This window comes from Seriola lalandi, unplaced genomic scaffold, assembly GCF_002814215.2.
Source record: "Seriola lalandi dorsalis isolate HSWRI2012SDOR001 ecotype SW California unplaced genomic scaffold, Sedor1 jcf7180002054332, whole genome shotgun sequence".
Lineage (NCBI taxonomy): Eukaryota > Metazoa > Chordata > Actinopteri > Carangiformes > Carangidae > Seriola > Seriola lalandi.
Genome location: NW_019524885.1, coordinates 69,186 through 88,748, shown reverse-complemented (window position 1 = coordinate 88,748; position 19,563 = coordinate 69,186). Strand labels below are relative to the sequence as shown.

General features: G+C 38.6%; 1 protein-coding gene and 1 long non-coding RNA gene across 2 annotated transcripts in view; one reads left to right on the top strand and one right to left on the bottom strand.

Annotated features, from left to right (window-relative positions):
- The window catches only part of il11ra (interleukin 11 receptor subunit alpha), a 46,174-nt gene extending 29,586 nt beyond the window's left edge, over positions 1-16,588 (bottom strand). Inside the window, exon 1 of the mRNA XM_023407249.2 lies at positions 16,465-16,588. The gene's annotated coding sequence lies outside the window, so the exon portion shown is untranslated. The remainder of the gene's footprint in view (positions 1-16,464) is intronic.
- Positions 16,589-18,298: 1,710 nt separating this feature from the next.
- LOC147819072 (uncharacterized) lies at positions 18,299-19,061 on the top strand. Its single transcript, XR_015437308.1, has 2 exons — positions 18,299-18,521; positions 18,933-19,061. It is a non-coding gene; the product is annotated as an uncharacterized LOC147819072 (long non-coding RNA).
- The last annotated feature ends 502 nt before the right edge of the window (positions 19,062-19,563 follow it).

The following is a 19,563-nucleotide window of genomic DNA, read 5'->3' as shown; positions in this document are numbered from 1 at the left end:
TCCACTTTGTTCTGTTCTATTTTTTTTTTTATTTTCCTTGAATTTTGTTATTATCATTTGTTATCAGAACAGGAGGTTAACTGGTACTGGCACTGCCCATGTTCGCAATGTTTTGAATATTCAAAATATTAAAAATGTATTTTGAATAATATTTTGGTCTCTTTCCTAATATATATATATCGCTATATAATACTGTTATCTCAATGAAAAGTACTGAAACAGATGTATATGTAACAAAAAGAGGCAATTTATTACTTGGCCGGTAAAAAATTTACTTGGCCGGTAGATTTTTTCATCTACCGGTCCCCTTGGCAGGTGAGCCAAAAAGTTAGTTTACAGCCCTGCTCCAGACAGAAGATGTAAACATGTGAGGCATTCACCATATAGAAGATGCTAACTTTACTTGTGTAACTTATTGGACAAGCATGGTGTGGCTGACAGTAAACAATGGCACCTTGTACCCTTTCAAAAAGACTGAGGTGCAGTTAATTAGAGATAGGAATGTTAACCAAACCAGCTGCAGAGAAAACTCTGGTGACATTTGTTTACAAGCTCTGGTTTTCTTGTTAACGTGGAATCGACCTAAATGAACCAAGAACGAAAAGGTGACAAAGGAAACTTTTCCACAAACAAAATCAACTGTAGATGTGATCTCACCTCTCAACATGTTTGGCTGTGTTTAACTATGCTTAACTGTCTGGACTGCATTCAAGTGGAGTCAGCTGGCAGTACCAGAATATTACCGTAAACCGCAGCACTTTATAACTGTGGTCTGGAAAATTCCATAGCGATAGTGTCCTGGTTAAGACTCCCAGTCATCTGTATACTGGCCTAAACATCAGTCAATGAATCTACCACTGAGCTCAGATGGATCACACAGCCTGAGAATGATGCATTTATGAATATTCTTGCATCGTGAGCCTAATTGATGCTGTTTGGTTCAGCACCTGAAATGTAGCAGCACAGATTGAGTCAGCGCTGGTAGTAGCCAGAGGAAGATGATGGCCCAACAAACATCTGCACCGCATGAGCCAATGACAAGCGCTTTAAACATACACCCACCTACCCACCCACATCTGCTCTCTGTTATCCAACAAGGCCTTACACACAGGCAGACATAGCCACAGGCGCATACACTGATACACACACACAAATCTTTGCTGTGTGATCAATTACTAGCCCTGCACAGCCAACCAGTCATCAGAAACACAAAGACAGAAAAAATTCAGCTTGAAAACAAAAAATGAAGAGAGAGGAAGTGGAAAAGATTATTATTATTCCATCTATTTATTTATTTTTTCATCAGTTCAAAAATAAAATTCTTGATATTTGGGGTAAATAATGTAGAACTATGATCATATTCCTGCTATTCCAGCTGCATTTGCTTTCTGTGCTAACCAAACAAATAGCTCAATTCTAACCACAATAGATAGATCAGCCATGTGTCAGTTGATGGCTTGTTGTCAAAGCTTAAAAAACATTATATCAACTGCATGAAAACACACACACAGATAAACAATCACATGCATATACTGCTGATGATAGCTGTACCAAACTTGGTCCAAGTCATTAAGCCAGCAGGTTGGTTAGCCAACAAATTCTGCCCAGTTATGCTTTTCCACACTCCACTGAGCATCTGCTGTGTGAGCTGTGAGTTTGTGAATTTCTGCGTGTGTGTGTGTGTGTGTGTGTGTGCGTGTGTGTGCGTGTGTGTGTGTGTGTGTGTGTGTGTAAAATGCGCGTCCACGTACATTTGACTGGCGCCACACTACTGCTGGGAGCAATTATAAAGACATGAAGCAGATAGTTGAAGATTGCTGTTTTATGCAACGCTGAGAAATGCACACATGCATACACAAAAATATGATGAACTGAACTGTCTCTACTGCAGGAGTATTATCATTAGTCCACATTGACACTATGTCATTACTACAAGACAAATTAATCCAAATACAAATCATCGTGGAGGCTCAGACAGCACCTGCCAACAACACACTATCCAGTGAAAACAACCCACTAAAAATAGAGAATAAAAATAACTTAAAACACACTATTTACCCATTGAACCATGATAGACAAAGTTTGTGTTAAAAATATCACTCCTTCCTAGTTACCTAACAGGAAACTATAGAAATACACACATATATACACTAAAATGCAGACATCAGAACATCAGATACTGCCTTATTATCACCATGTTTAGATTTTTTATTGAGTATCAAACTTCCTGTCTACATCATCCCAAACTGACAAGACAGAATCAATGAATCAAAACCCTGGTGGCAAAAACTAACCTTTAACTCCTATCTATTCATAAGTGGTGTGTGTGTGGTGACACTAGAGGGCATACAGGCAAAAAAAAACTTAAAACTTTTTTTGTCCTAAAAACTGTTGTTGAGTTGTACAGTATCACGGAAGAGGAAATCGAGAAATATAAGCCTATCTATAACTCAAAGAGTTACATAGATAGTGTGTGTTTGTGTGTGTGTGAGTTCATGTGTGTTTGACTTTCACCAACTGATGACCCAGCCGGCAAAGAGCTTTCACCATGTGTTCAGCAGGAAGGAAAAACATGGGAAACATATACACCCGAATTACACAAACATGTTAGGGCACGCGCACACACACACACACACACACACACACACACACACACACACACACACCCACACACATACACACACACACACACACACCCCCACCCTCCACCCACACACACACACGCTTTGACTGTCCCACACATACACATGACCCCTGTTCGCTAGAGCAATGACTCACTCTGCTGGGAACTCCATGCTTTCCCCATTACTACAGACTGGCTGACTGACTGTCCCAACATGCTGAGAGAGAGGTAGAGAGTTTAGTAGGTAACAGAACGAAGATGAGAGAAAGTCGTAAATGAGGAAATAGATACAAAAAAAAGATCAAGCGAAAGAAAAGGGGAACCAAAATGGTTTGAAACTGTGAGAAAAAGAGAGTCAACTGGGTTTAATGTACCTCTCTGGTCATTCAACTATACACAAGGGCACAGTGAAACAGTAAGTTTAACTTCCAGTCTCAGTACACTCCAAACCAGAGGAAACAACAATCCTATGAGGGCAGAAAAATGAGAAAGCCATGCTTTCTTGATTACTACTGTCTGACTGTCAGTTCAAAAATGCTGCTGGAAAAGAGACAAACGAAGAAGAAAAAAAAATGACACAGACAGAGATACAGAATAATCCTAAAGAAATTTAGATTTTCATACAAAGGAATGCCTCTTGTGCGAGTCACTCACTTTTCTAAACACAGCACAGTTTGAATGGATATACAGCTCATAAAACGATTTACATCAGGATGATTTAAACTAAACACAAAGTTGGGTTGGGCGTTCATGGACAAACTGTAATGGTATGCGTTTCACATGTTCTGTAAAACGCTCGACCTACGCTTTCCTAAATAAAACTCAGTCAAAAACTGGCAGACCTTCAATTTAAATTAACAACTATTTGATCGCAAGATGAGTGTAAAAGATTACGAATCGGACCAGTACTTGACAATTTTCTGTTCTCAAAGCTACACACACTCTATGGACAAAAAAGATGCTGAGATTCGATAAGCAAACCCTACAGCCACCATAGATTCATAAAGAAAACACCACCATCACTTACAGGTAAGTTTGTTAGAAAAAAACATTAGACCGACAAGCTTTCATACCAACAATAGAGACAGAAAAATAAGCATAAACACAAAACAAACTAATGAGCACTTGGCGTCAAAGGAAGTAAATGAAAACCAAATGGAAAAATGCAAAAGGAAAGAAAAAAAAAAAATCAAATAAAAACAAAAGGATTACCCCTTTCAGTACATCTCGTGCCGTTATGTTTACAGCTAGAGTATGTCACATGTTTTCATTTTTCAACTGTGTAAATGCAAAAATAAGTTTTAAACATGATGAACTTGCATCATTTGACTGCAGGCAGTAATTTCATCCAAGTGATTTGCTTTTTCTAAATAATGTTCTCTCGGGATAGTTTTGTTTTTAATTTGTTTAATTCATTGCAGATTCAGAGATGCAATTGAAAGCGAGAGAGGAGGAGAACGATGGAGGATGGAAAATGATAAGGAGAACGAGGAAAAGAGAGAGGACGAATGATAGCAGATCAAGGAAGGAGAGGAGAGTGGCATGACACAGAGAGAAGAAGTATAGAGAGACAAACAGAACAATATGGAGAAGGCCGTACTGAATACAAACACTATTACAATCTACAGCTCATCATAAGAAGAAAAGTCTACTTAAAATTCTCTAAAGCACAGACAGACAACCTTAGTGGTGAGGACACCTGCCTCAAAAAACACTTTAACAAGAGGAAAAATGGAGGAAAACTTTGAACAGATGTCTGCTTTCGAGAAAATTGGCTGAAACATAAAAATACAGAGCAGACCGGTGAGGTGACGACTGGATTAACTCAACACACTCACACCTGCATAACTTGCTTTTCATTTAATTGTGACACACCTTTTTTTCCCACTGCTTTCCACATTTTTGCCAAGCGACTCAGATGGAGACCTGTGCAGTTAAAATTAAAAATATTATACAACCTGATGGGCTGCAGCATATCAATATGAACATCAACCGTAAAAATAAAAAATAAAAGCAAAAATACTTCTGGCGGCATAGTTTTTTATGCCTTGTCTCTCAGACTGAATCAGGCAAAAAGATCACACAGTGAAGCAAACAGCCCCTATATACTGTCCGCCAGGCTCAGGCAAAACACACGCACACACACACACACACACACACACACACACACACACGCATGGAGAGGAGCTGAAGGATCTACAGTGGGACTATTCAGTCAAGGCAGACATTGAGGCAAACAGATCTTATATATGTCAGACTAAAGCAAGTAGCCTACTCATAAAGCTCATCTGCACTGTTCACTATAGTGAGACTATTCAGATGAAACCAGACGGCAGAGCAAACATATTCCATGTGGACTAACACAGCAGGCTGAGTGCGTTAGAGTTTAATCGATAGAAAGGCCTCTGCAAGAAAGAAAAAAAAAAATCATCAACAACCTCATTACTGTCTGAGATTATGTGCTGGAAGCAGGATGCAACACAAACTATAACAACGTTTCTTTCAGAATAAATGAGACACAAATAAAGAGAAAGCCCTCATCAGACTGTTTGGCTCTGCTGCACAGACCTGGCTCACAAACAGCCCACTGCCCGACCAGTTTGCTTTGAGATAGCATGGAAGATAGGAAGCTGATTTACAGTGTGCCGCCATGATTTAGTTTCAAAGTTTGTTGTTTTTTGAGACACTCCATGGTCGTGTGTACGTGTCTCATGTGTGTGTGTCTCTTGAGTTGTCCTGGACACAGATTAAAAAGCCTGTTTAAGATCAAAGGCAGTAGTAGAGGGAGGGACGTTTTCAGAGTTAAAATCTATGAAAACAGAAAAAGATCTGTGTGATCTCAGTAGTTTGACTCCATGTCAACTAAATGATGTTTAACTGTTTTAATAGAATATGCACTGCATGTTTATGACATTACAAGTAGGGCTGAACAATTAATCTGAGCCAGAGCTGAAATTTTCTTTTGATAAAGGTAAAATGTGTCACAAAATATGCATTGTGGTGTTACAGAGATGACCCTGGCCTACAAATCAGATTCCCCAGACGTAGGGGAACATGCTTGTTTGGCACAAGCCCTAACAATAATCATAACATCATCATTTTTGTATTTTTTTCAGTGGGGAAATCAAATGAAAAAAATGACCATTCCAACTGAAATCATGAATCATATCACAATCTCAATATCTGCAAAAATAATCACAATAGAAATTAAGGTGATGTGTAGCTTTTGGTTCCTTTGATGAGTTGATATTAAGTTAACACATTTACCTGCACAATCATAAAATTGAAATACAGATGCAGGCGTGACACACATAATCAAGGTAAGACACGCTTTCTCCCATGCTGTTGCAGTCGCCCACTTTAATGTTATCTAACACATCAGCCAAATGTTGACTCACAAAAACATCCCTCCTTTTAAAAATCATTTAACTAAACAGAGTCCATATGCTCATTAAATATGCTTATCTAACACAGGATACACAGGCAATTATTTTCTAATGTGACACTGGATCCAAAGTTTTGCCTCATGCACAGTGTTTTCTTCATTTCCTCTGTCAAATTTATTGTTATAGTTTTTGGTGGCAGCACAGCTACCACTGTTCAGAGTTTGCACATGGATAATTGATTGGTCCTTTTTAATTTAGATTTAACATGTAGCAGCTGGATCTCTGCAGGAACAGTGCGCTGACCTAAAACTGCAGTTTGTTTCCAACCCCAAAAAGGTTTGGTTCTTCAACCGCTAAAAGATGCCAGGCAGTGGGTTAACTACTGAAGAGCCGGTCTGCTTTTCCTGTTCTGCCTCAAAAGATGAACATGGACAGCTGTATGCTGTGTATTTTCATGCTGCCTTATCTCTTGACTGGCATCTACAAACAACCTCAATCTGATGTGTTTAACGCCACACATTTGGCAAAAATAAACCAGTGGCTAAGGATCATTTCTCATATCAATCTACCTATTCTAGATTGAAAGGGCAGAATTTATTGCCAAACATTTTTTTTTAGCGCTGAGCAGTGTTTTTGTAATGCACTGATGTCAACACTGCCTGCTTGACTCACCTCAACCAACCTTAACACCAGCTATAAAACTGTCTTCAAAAGAACATTCAGTTTGGCACAAAAACTCCAACAAGCTGCAGTCGGCAGACACCGCCATATTTAGCCAACTGTTTATTCAAGGTAAATATGATAAAGTGAGCTCAGAGCTCAGATGTGATTCAGACCAATTGTAATCAGCTAACGTTTTCAAGCAATTCATCAGCCCCTCATTAAGTAATTTATTATGAGAATAAAAATTGTATTATTCATTTACTTATTAGAAAAGACAAACAGTACCTAATTTAGCCTTTATGAATTGCCTAAGGTCCAAGAATATGTAATGACAAACTTGAAATGTACAAAAATGTAAATAACTCATCACTGATCTTAAACTAAACTTAATTTTTTCAAGAAGATTTATATAAAATTAATCAATAAATGAATATAAATGAGTCTATGCAACTAGACTACATGGACTGTGCAGAGCTGACAGCCACCATCAGAGAGTTCAGCTCCAGTCTTATTACACGTGTTTTTAGAACACAGAGGCTGGAAGGCCGGAGGACAAGGTGTGTTCCCACTCCTCCCCCGCGGCACAACCACATCTGAAGTGAATCTCATCCTCATCAAATGATATGTCATCATATGAATCCAAAACAATTTCTCACACCTCAGTGACATGCGATTGTGTCCTGATGCCATCTTTATGGTGAGGGCTGGTTAAGTTTATCCAACTAGTACTATTTGGCAAGGACAAAAAAAAAGACTCATCACTTGCAAAAACAAAAAGAGAATTTGAACACTTTCAACTGCACTGTGAAAATGCACTCATGTAAGAAACAATGCTAGTGTAGTCTCATTTGTTTCTGTCACCTGCCTGCCAAATCAGATATGATCACCATGCTCGATAACACACATTTAGCCTCCTTTAAGACTGCTAACGCTCCATGAAGACAACAAACACAGCAGGAGCAAGGGGGGTGGGGAGAGAAAAGCAAAAGGGAGCAGATAGATATAGAGCAAATAAATAAAGCAATAAAAAAAAAAGGAGCGGTAAAGAGAAAGAAGAATAGGGAGCAATGGGTTAAGAGTGAGCGAGGGAGAAACAAAACTGAGAGGAGAGAAGAAGAGAAGGAAAAGAAAGAAGATGTGTGTTAAAGGTTGGAGCAGGTTCATACTTATCTGCCATAGACATACCAACAGAATTATGTCATCACTCACACACACACGCACGCACACATGCACACACATGCACACAAATGCACACCCACACACACTTTGTGACCCCAGAGACATTTTGCTACATCATAACTGATATAATTTAAACAGACAAGTCTATAAATCATGTATGATCAGTCCAGTAAAAATAGTCGCCTTGTTGCAACAGAGACACATGAACACAACTTGGTCCACTAAAACACTTCTTCTACCTAAATGCTTCAAATACATCTCCATCTATGCTATATCTCACACTTTTAGGCACTAAGATTACGCCACTACCCAAAGTGGTAAGTGGTGACATTTTCAAACAAATGGTGGCCTCTAAAACCAAGACCACCCACTGTTACATTTTAGCCATTTCGCTCCAACTCTTGTCCAGAGCTGCATAAAAGAGTTAACAGGAGAGCCAGCCATCTACGCTCCTTTCTCTTAGATTCTTCCTATTTAGGGTCTGCACTCAGTCAGCACAATTGGATATATCAGGGCTTGTTTTTGTCATTTCACAGCCTTTCTTGCACAGGATGAAAAACAAGCTGAATAGATTAGAGAATTACCCAAGCTGGTAAATCTATTACAGCAAACAGAAAGAATTCATTTGACAACCATACAAAGAGAATTTCCAAAATCTGTCATTCATCTCTACTTTTTAATGTGATGACAGCTACTAATTAACTGTGTTTAACACTTTGATTTAAAGTGTAAAACAAAGAAATATAAAAATTTACCAATTTGGTATTAAATTTGGTATTATTTTGTTTTCCACAAACAAAACTAAACTAAATAGCTAAAAATTATTACATTTCATCTTTATCCCTTATTTAGAAAACTATGACTACGCAAATAATAATCACTTGAAAACTCTTGGATACAAGATGTCTCCTACTTCACTGAAAGGTCTGTTCTCAGCATATGAGCACTAGTGCTTTCAAGTGTCCAAGTTGAATACTGTGGATCACGATTGGCTTCCAAAGTAGTTGTGTTGCCACAAAATCCAGCTGTTAAATCCAGGTGTTAAGAGATACATTTAAGGTGAGCACAGGTAAATGTGAAACAAACTTCACATAGTTAATATCAAACGTCCCTGACAGGTAACAATAGCAAGACACATTTCTGGGCGGAGGGCGACTTAAAATTTTCCAGACGGCAAAACTATTTTGAAAATGTACACAAGTCAGACGACAGGGGCCATAACTCTGACTATTTATTTTAAAAGTAAGAATTAATGAACAAAGTGTTACATTCATAAATTAGACCATGTGATAAGGGCAGCAACTAACAGCCAATTACTTTCACAATTAATCAATTACAATTTTGTCCAAAAAAAGTGAAAAATGCCCATCCCAACTTGACACTGTTGGTTTATCCAACCAAAAGTTCAACAGCAATTACAAAACAAAACAATCAAATTGTCCCATTTTCAAATGTGCTTTTTTATACTCCACTGACCGACTAAATCAATTATTTGAGCTCTATTCTAAACACAAGCTTTTGTCCACAAAGGATACAAGCATCACCACAATTTCCATCCAATGCAAATTTGCAAAGGTCTGCATATTCAAAACTGATTCTTCCCCTTCTGCACAGTGGTAACAAAGGCTTTGTTGAGCTTAATTTAAGCATGCAAAATAACTACACCCACACACAGAGTCAAGTGGTGTTGTTTTAGATGACCAAACACAAAGCTTATATTATTATTAACAGAAAATGTCCTTTTTAACCACAGTTGTGGATCTCTTGTGTGACTTGCAGCAGAAATTGACGACTCTCAACTGTTTGGGGAATCAGAACCTGCAATCTTAGGGCCAGCAGGTCTATCCTCTAACTTTAGAGTACCTCCCAAAGCCCCCACAGCAGAATGATCGAGACTATCTAAGGTTAAACAACTCTAGAGTTTCTGGCTCACTGCCATCACTGCAGGAGTGAAAACCTGGCAAAAGCTGCCTCCAAGCTACATGTTTTTGGCACTAATCAGCACTGATATGCACTTCACAAATACATCCAGGAGGAATATATTACTCCAAGGAAAGGGCTATTTGTTTTAATAGTACATGTGGACAGTGGACACAAAGTGCAGTTCCAACTCAAGTCATAAACTTCTTTGGCTTTCTAACTTGTAATGGAGACAGGCACAAAACCACTGCATAATACCACTTCCACGAAACAAAGGCAAAAATAAGAGCTCCATCTCTCCTTCTTTCCCTTTAGCTCCCTGTAGAGCTCGTCACTGCCTCTGAAAATAAACCCCACTGAGATGTCACAGTGACTCTGCATTAATGAACCTCTTCAAATAACAAGATGGTGGGATCAATGTGCTCAGCTGAAGAACTGCTTTAATTTCATGTCGGACATCAGGTTCACAAAGAGAACACTTTGGGAAACGGCAGTGACGGTAAATATGAACACCTGCAGGGTGGGAGTCAACAGCGAGCAGCCAAAATGCTGGTGCATTTTTTGCCTCAACGGCTTGTAAATCAATCCACAGTATTCTTCACGCTGGTTTGGCAAGCAACCACTCATGATTTGGAGGTAGGAGTTTTATACCAGGGCAATCAATAGAGTGTTTTTTTCCAGCACAAACTAATACTCTGCAAACTCTAACAACTCCCCAGTTAGCTGTATTTTCACAGTCAACACTGCACTGGACAGAGTAGTTACAGTATGGCAGCTTTCACTGGCAAGATTGCAGCAATGTCAGCAAGTTTGTTAAACAAATGGTCATTAATTTCTATGATATTGGTTCTGCTGGTCACAGTTAAACATACAAACTTCACACAACCGCTAAAAAGGCAAAAGTGAAGTTTGGGTTTAACTGTATCTGTGGCCAATAGATAAAAAAATAGATAGTTTCCTGCAGTGGAGGCCTGAAGAGGTCCGAAGTATCATAAAGCATATTTGCATAGGAAGGAAGCACATTCTTTAACATTTATCTTTCCTGGAACTTTCTGCATTTTCAGCACAGCCAAGCCTCACAGTCATTCATCCCAACAAGTGATAAGAATACAGTGGAGCTGTCAACATAAACCAGTCCTCTACCGTTGGCCACAGTGGAAGTAAATGAGAAATAGAGGGCCTTGCTCTTTCTTTCCATGAACAATCAAGACACTTTTTTTAAAAGAGGAAAAATTATTATTTGCGTTTCTGAATACCTTTTGAATATTTTTTTTTGCTGCATGAAAACCATCGTCCATCAAGCCACAAGGATGCATCTTTGCTTGACAGAATGAGATGGATGTGATTATAGTGACACAGTTAGTGTAACTATCCATTGTCTTCTGCTTGTGAGCACTTTGATACTGCACGAAACTTTCAAACATAAGCAACATCTGGATTTGTTGTTGTTATTTTACCTTAGTTTTCTATGACACGAGTGCCAAACATATGCATAGGACCAGCATGAATTATAAGTGTTATCTCTCCTTCACCACCATTACACTGTATCTGATGTCTTCTATCTTGTAAACTGATCCCAACCTACACAGGCTGCGTGAATCCACAGTCACATCGGACACATTTTCTATAAACTGAGATGTGTGCTAGAAATAACGTCAATAGTGGGTAAAGTAGGATGTACTACCACTATGTATGAGGGTTAACTAAACAAATAGATGATGGCTACTAGTGGAGACAATAAACTTAAGACAACAATGAGATCATCCTATTTAGAAAAACCGATCCACTATGTGTAGTGTAGTTTGAAACTTTGTACTCCTGCACCTTCTTCCCTTACAGCTGCAGTGATGGTACATCAAGTTAAATACACAGATGGAAAACAAGGTAACCATAAATATTCAATTACCCACAATAATGCAGTCTCCACCTTGGCTAATCAATGACAAATACGTCTTCCTTTTGGCCTTAAATTCCAACGCCAAAGACAATAATTATGCAGCCAATGAGTCGGAAAATTTCTGTTGTAAGAGTGATATAAAGAAGAGTTGCTGCTCTAATAAATCATAATAATACATCTGTACAGAGCTATTTTCTGTTGCATTAGTGCCCAATTATGTTAGTTTTGTTTCAACATTAATGTTATATAGTTTATGGTTTTTGTTAACTTTCTTAGTTAACATTCTTATATTTACTTTATCTTAGATTATGTTGAATGTCTATGTTCTTTAATAGTCTTATATAGTAAATTCATTATAATGTATGATGTATGATAAGAGATTAAATGTAGACACCATCTTGTAATATTTCCATCGTAAAAAAAAAAAAAGAAGCCCGCTGGCAAAAATATGTTTTTCTATCTAAAACAGATGCAGCAAACTTCAGATGTTTGGCATCGTGTCCCATGTATCAAAGAGCGAGTATGGTTTCTTTGCAGGGCTGCCATTATATATTCAACCATCATTCACCAGTCACACAAGCAGAGCCAACAGTGACAGCGGCCACAGCTGCACAAGGAGCCTACCACACTTTTACTTAGATGGAAAAGTCCATACTGGATAGCAAATATTACACTTTCACTATCACCACACTATCACTGTCCTGATTGGTCAACTGACCTCAAAGGAAGCCACAACACCAAGCCACAAGGTCAAGCCACTAAACTGGGGCTTGACCTTGTGGCTTGGTGCTGTGGGAACTGTAGCGTAAGTAGAAAAGTAGAAAATGAAAATGAAACCAGGTTAGAATTTGAGAACTTGCAACGCAACAACACAAAATAACTCCTCAAGTGCAGTGAACAATTGAACACAGCTCTTGGTAAGTATGAGTGGGGATAAAGTGCATGAACAGCAGCGCAGAGGAGGAGCAATACCCCAATCTAGGCCCCTCAGAGTTGGTTTAATATCAAGAGCTGGCTCCTTCTGTCTCCCTCTCCCTCTCTCCCTCCCTCCCTCCCTCTCTCTCTCACACACACACGCACGCACACACACACACACACACACACTCACGCACGCACGCACGCACGCACACGCACCAAGAACAGTATGGCCTCAGACCTGGCAAGCACCACTCAAGTTCTTGGAGCAGCTTTCTCTCTAATTTAAAGTTGATTGCCGTGGGCCCCCATAGTGAAATATGAGTGTGGAGAAGGGACGATGGAGGCTTGGACTCAGTTTAGCTCTGCGTGCGTGCGTTTGTTCACACAAAAGTATCGGATCGTCTAAGTTTGTGCCTATGCATGTATATGCACATGCATGAGTCTGTGTCAAGGCCTAAGTGGAGCCTCTGCATAGTTGTGTGGATGTGTGTGCGCGTGTGGTTTTTGGCCAGAGCCAGTGAAGAGATTGGACTGCCAGTGAGAGCTGTCTGCAGGGAATCGGGCGAAGCAAGAGGCAAGCTGAATAACAGTACCTTTCTCAAACTAGAATGAGGTGTTTGGAGGTGACTGTAACTGAACTGAGCTATAATACAGAAAATGAATAGAAATACAGTAAGTAATGAGTTCTGGAATCATGAATGTAAGGATTTCTATGAAACAATGGGAGAGCTGTAGGTTTAAATCCCTGTCTCTGATTGATCATTCCTCTCTGGGCATTCACGTGATTAATCGTGTGAATACCTGAGAGACTCCTTTAAAAGTTACTCCCACATTTAACCAAAACTAGAGGTAATTATCTTGATAAATATGTTCCAGCCAAAAACCTCTTTACTCAGTTGGCTCACTACAGTTTTCTTAGGTGTAATTCTCTGAACTTTGATAAATAAGAGCATTCACCTTGTCTACAGCATAGTTCCAATGAAGTCAAGATTTCATTTGATTTTATCCAAAAACTGCATTGTGCATTTTATCTAAAGGATCAAGGACAAAGTCTTTAAGTGTCAGCTATGCTTTGAAGCTATGAATTCAGGTGTTTGACTGTTCCCAGAAATCTGAGCTCCCTGGATTTCCCTTTCTTTTTTGGATATGTCAGTAGAGAGCAAATTTGTTCCCTGTGTGTATTTGGAAATAGTTTTTACAGGCTTTTTGGTAACATGTTTGTAAAGCAAAAATACTCTCCAGTTTCCCTTTTACACAGAGAGAGAGAGAGAAAGAAAGAGAGAGAGAGAGACTTCAATCCATGGGGAGGCTACCTTCCCAGAGGTAAACAGCAAGGTGCCCGGTGTCTCTAGTTTTTCTTTCTCTGTGTACTTTTAGTTTCACAGTGGTAAAGTGGTCAAGAGAGAGGAAGAGCTGGCGTTCTGCTGTGACAGCTTTCTTTAATTCAATGTGATTTTGACAGACTAGAGGAGAAAACTAAGAAATATTTTCCTGATCAGGCCACCCAGTCTCTGAAGGGAAATCCATAAACAGTAAACACTGTTGTAATTGACAAGAGATATGACGGGGAGGGGCCAGGCGTTTGGCTTCTCCCTACACAGCCTATAGTGACTCTGGCTAAGGCAAAATAACAATTAGCCAATCTCTCTGCATAAACTCAGCTGATGAGGTTAAATTAGCTGAATGGATTTTAAAGCAAAGAAATAATCAGTTATCAAAGTGGGAAAAAACCAAGACATGTTAACATTGCAAGACTCGCTGAGACAGTTCTGTCACAATGGAGTGCAGCAGGAAAACAGGCTCCAACAAACTACAGCCTACGAGTGTGAATCCTGCCAATAAAAATTCCCAGGCAACCAACAGCGTCTAAAGTGGTTAAAAAAGCACATTTGTAATTGGGCCTATCCCAATCAAAAAGCCAAATGTGATGGTGACAACTTTACCCTGAAAGAAGGCCAAACTCTGAGCACCCAATGACAGATCATCGCTTCTCAGTACAGAGCAAACCACTAATATCTTAAAGAACTTTTAGTCATTCATTTTAGTACAACAGATTACAATCCATAATTAAATCTTCCTCTTCCTCCTTCTTTGACAACATGGAGTCAAAAAGGTAAGAGCCACACTTCCTGGACAAACAAAAATTTTAAGTGTGATGCTTTTACATTTAATCTTAATGATGTTCTATATAAATGTCTGCAGCAGGATACATGGAACACACACACACACACACACACACACACACACACACACACACACACACACAGTGTAAACCTGGGATTTCACTACCTAAGTTTTAGCTTTTATGCATACATACTACATACAAAGTTTAAGTTAAAGTAAAATTTTAAAAGTTAAAAACATTTTATCATCAATAGCTGCAATAAAGAACAGCCCACCCCCACACATCATGAGCCCTGATTCATATATGTCATTGTTTTGACTGTATGTCTCTGTGTTTTCCTGAACATTGGCCTTGTGTGTAAGTGCATTCAGAGCCATTACAAATGGACTCAAACTCCATGTAAGCGTAAACATACTCGGCTAATAAAACTAATTTTGATTATGCTTTTCGCTGTATCATCTCTTTGAAGCATCGTTGGTCGGCCTGTTTGATAAACACAAGCGTACATTGACGTCACATTACAGGATTTGTGGGTAAGGTTCAAATTCTGCCACTGATATGCAATGTGCAGTGTAACCTTGTGATGCAAGAGCACAGTGCCCACATTTAAATGGTTCCTCTAAATAAACCAACCTTGAGTTTCCTAATGACTTTAAGCTACAGATGACTGATGTTACAGCATGAACTTTGACCCATATTTCACTTTTAATGCTTGGATGTTAGAAAATAAGAAACAAACTCGGCTAATTTCGAGCAACAAAGCTCACAGCTTCACCTCTCTGCCTCCTTCTACCACCTACCTTCCCTCTTCTACTCCTGAGACGCCGCCAAGGTTCGTCTTTCTGCTTGGTCTGTTTGCATTCCTGTTGAGCTCTATTTAAAGGCTCGATCACTCAACTGGCTGGAGGAATGCACATCTGTAGTGAGACCCTGTCCCACTGTCTCTGTCTGAGTATGTGTATAGTATTTGTTTCAACTTGCAGTACATTAACCTTAGCTGTTGTCCCGGAACTATATTTGTGCATATAAATATACAAAAATGAACAAGCAGGACGAAGACTAATGTTGTTTATATAATCAACAAGTGCCTTGTGATGACTCATGATTTTAGTGCTTCATTTATACACTGCCAAGTGTGTTTCTTTGCTGGGGTTTGAGTGCTAGAAACAGTGCTCCTACCTTATTATCCTTATAAAAAGATTAATATAAAGTGCTGCATACAGCTTAGGAACCACATTTGCCACAAAAACAACACATAGGCTATGAGTATATCAAGTTACTGATGATCCTTCAACAATAATAATACATTTTATATCAAGCCAAAATTCTTTAATAATATGATATTTTGCTAGTGTGCTACTTCTTTCTTCCTATAACTTTCACCAAGAAAAGGTCTAAATCAAATTTGAGCCAAAACAGCTGCAGCAACATGTTCAGTTTATCTCACAATTATCACTCCTAAAATTAAAATGAGTGATTGAATTCATTCATGAGACACTGTTATATTTATACTTAAAATACTTTTTGTATAATAAGTGGTTAGGGTGCTACACAAGCTAAAGAAGGACCAACATGTTAAGCTAGCAGCATGACATCCCCACTGTGAACAACATTGGAGTAAATTTCCCTGGTTCCCTCCGGTCTATCCCGTGTAGTGAGGCGGATAAAGTTTTCGCCCCCCACACACGCAGCTTCCTAGCCGCTAATTCCCTCCTTACCCCGATTTTAAAATGGTTTGAATCACCAAACTTACCTTGGTAAATGTCCCCGAGTCAAACAGGCATTATTATGTTGTCGCCTTCCATGGCTGGGATTTTGTCGAGCTGTTCTTCGGCTCCCCGGAGAGACTGGAGACGGACTAGCGGGGCACGAGAGCAACAAAGTCTGACTAGGAGGAGAAGGGGGGAGGCGGCCAGACAAGTCGGCCGCCGTCTCGTTGGAGGAGCCGGCTGTCAATCATCAGGCTGAGTGGGCGGGTCCTAACTGTAAAGGGATTATGGAGGCTGAGCTATCAGCACTGATCCCAGGTCTGAGGTCTAAGGAATGTGGCATGGAAAAACAAATACAGGATTATGATAGTTTTGATCTTTATGCATCACTTTTCACGTGCATTTTCAAACTGTAAACTCTATGTAAAACTTATTCAAACTCTTTCTTTTTTTTTTTTAATGTCTCTATTTTTTTTGTTTTTTTTCAATTGATTTGATGTACTTGAGTTAATGTACCAAAATACCTATAAAAGCCAGTGCCAAGCCAAACTATTACTTTACTATAACTTTTAATTTTTTCTAATAGTTAATAAATTAAATTTGGTATGTATGATGTATGAATGTAATCTTATTTAATTTGGATCAAGCTCATTTTCAAATAATGCAGTCATACTTGACCTATATGTTTTTATGATGAATTTTTGACTTAAGAAAATGAGAGAGAAAAAATTAAATAAGTGCCAAGATAAATACATAGAGATTTGCATTTGATACGTTTAATTTACCATTAATATGTACTGCTAACTGAAGAAAAATATTCATGTCATCCTCCTAGGGGTAACAACAAATAGGACATCTGGAGATAAACTGCTGTCTTCCGTTAATTGTACACATGTGTGCTAAAAGGACTGAGTATAGCAGCTGTAGTCCACAAATGCTGTTTTCCTCAACCAGCTCATTACAATCAAACAAATCATGATTGGCTGTCAAACAGCTCATCATTTTCATAACCACAAGTAGCATCACACAGAAGATGGGGCCAATAGCACAAATCATGAAAAAATCTGGCTAATTTTGCTGAGTAAAACCCAGAACCCCCTCACATGTGGACACAGAGGGAAGGAAAATAGGCTTTTGTAGATTTTGCTCAGTTACCTTGCTAAATTGTTGATCCTGCTTCATGAGACAGGATAACCCTTATTTATTTGTTTATCTTGCCTGTTATGTGATGAGAACATAAGCACATTAAAACCATTAATGGATCCAGCGCTCTATCCTTTAGCAGACAATAAACTGGATGACAGTAACATCTCATTATTGAAAGCAGTGACCTTTAATACTCCCCCCGGAATGTAAATGGAGGTGGAAAAACACATTTGTTATTGTAGCACGGCACTGATACAACAATACAGTCTCAAAATTACTGCAGGGAAGATATAACACCTACACCATTTTTACGGTTTCAACAGAAACTGGTTTAAGATTCCCATAGGTACAATTTTATTGCAGGGATGTCGTATTGGATTACATTCAACTGTACAGGTAACTCAGTCTATCCTGTATTGTCTTTACTCTCATGATCATGGAACATGCAAGATTTTATTGTTTTCAGTCAAAGTACAATGTGATAGCCATAAGAAAAATGCAATAAAACCATTTGTTTAAAGGTATATTTAACCACATATATGACTCTAAAAGATATTTCTACTTATTAGTAATCATGAAAACCAGTTAGTTGTACAAGCCATATGCTCTCTTTTAGGCTGTTTATTTGTTAAGCAACTTTGACCTTTGACCCAAATCTCCCTCTAAGCATATCCCTTCCAACTTTTATGATTAACAGACTGGACAAGTACAATTTGAATGACAAGTATGGCAGTTAGTGTCCAGTCCACTCATCAGGCAAACAACACTGACATCAGTTATTCTATTGAAAAGGGGATTTCCAATTTGAACAAGTCCAGCCACCCCCTTACTGACCCTGACCTGTCAGTTGCAGCTTGGCAGAGTTACAATATGTCTCATTAGGAGCAGGACAGCAGTGAACATCCACCAGGCCTGAAACTGCTGTCTGTCTTCCCTTATGATGGCTTACCAGCTGGTAACTATTTATTTATTTGTCATGTACATTTTCTTGTGAAACTGTTTACCTTGGAATACCTGCACTATGTCATGTAATTCAGTGTAATCCTGCAACAACTACTAATTTCAGGAAGCTTAAAGTGTTGATTTTTTTGTTCAGGCTGTGTCAGGATGGTGTCAAATCAAATCTTTTGCAAAATTTTAGGCAGAAAAAAAGGTTTTAATTTTGCTGCTCCCTCTGGGTCCTGAAGTTGTCAGAGCTGACTACTATGGGGGAATTTAAATCTATTTAAAAGGATTGAGAAATTAGTGCTCTTGATTGATGTGATTGCTCCTAAATTCTCAGTGAAATCATTTTAGTATTGCATATTAACTGGATTTGTAGCATCTGACAGTTATATTTATGAGTTTGTATGGTTTGTGTTTATAGCTGCTGTCATGGCCCGGTCACTCTTGAAGAAGAGATTCTAATCTCAATGAGAATTTTGACCTGTTTAAATAAAGGATATAATGATAAAAAATAAAATTAAGCCATAGTTTGTGGTGTGGCTGAACTGAACTGCATCTGCCACTTGTTTTTTTTCCTGCTTGTCCATCCGCACAGTACTTTTCTCTCAGTCTGTTGTTTAGTCTGGTGAATCTGCTTGTCCATCTGCCTTACTAAAGTATGAGCCAATGTACCTGTCAGTCTGTTACCATCTGCCTATCCTGTGTTTCATCAGTCTTTATCTATCCTTCTCTGTCAGAGCTGGCAGGTTTTTTTGTATATCATTTAGCTATCTGTGTTTGTGTTGCTGTTATTTCTAACTTCTATGCCGCTTACCTTCCACCTCTTTTATCTTAGATATTCTAATATTTTGTGCATCATGATTCTTACCTTCATATTAGCAATTATAGGTTTGTTTATAAAGTGTATATTGTATTTTTTTTTTTTTAAACAGGAAGAAAATCATGTTCCTCTTTAACATTTACTGGTGCCATTAACATTTTGCAAAGCCTGCTTATAATAGAGATTGCTTAATAGATGTAGATCTAAAATAATGTATTGCATGTAAATCCTA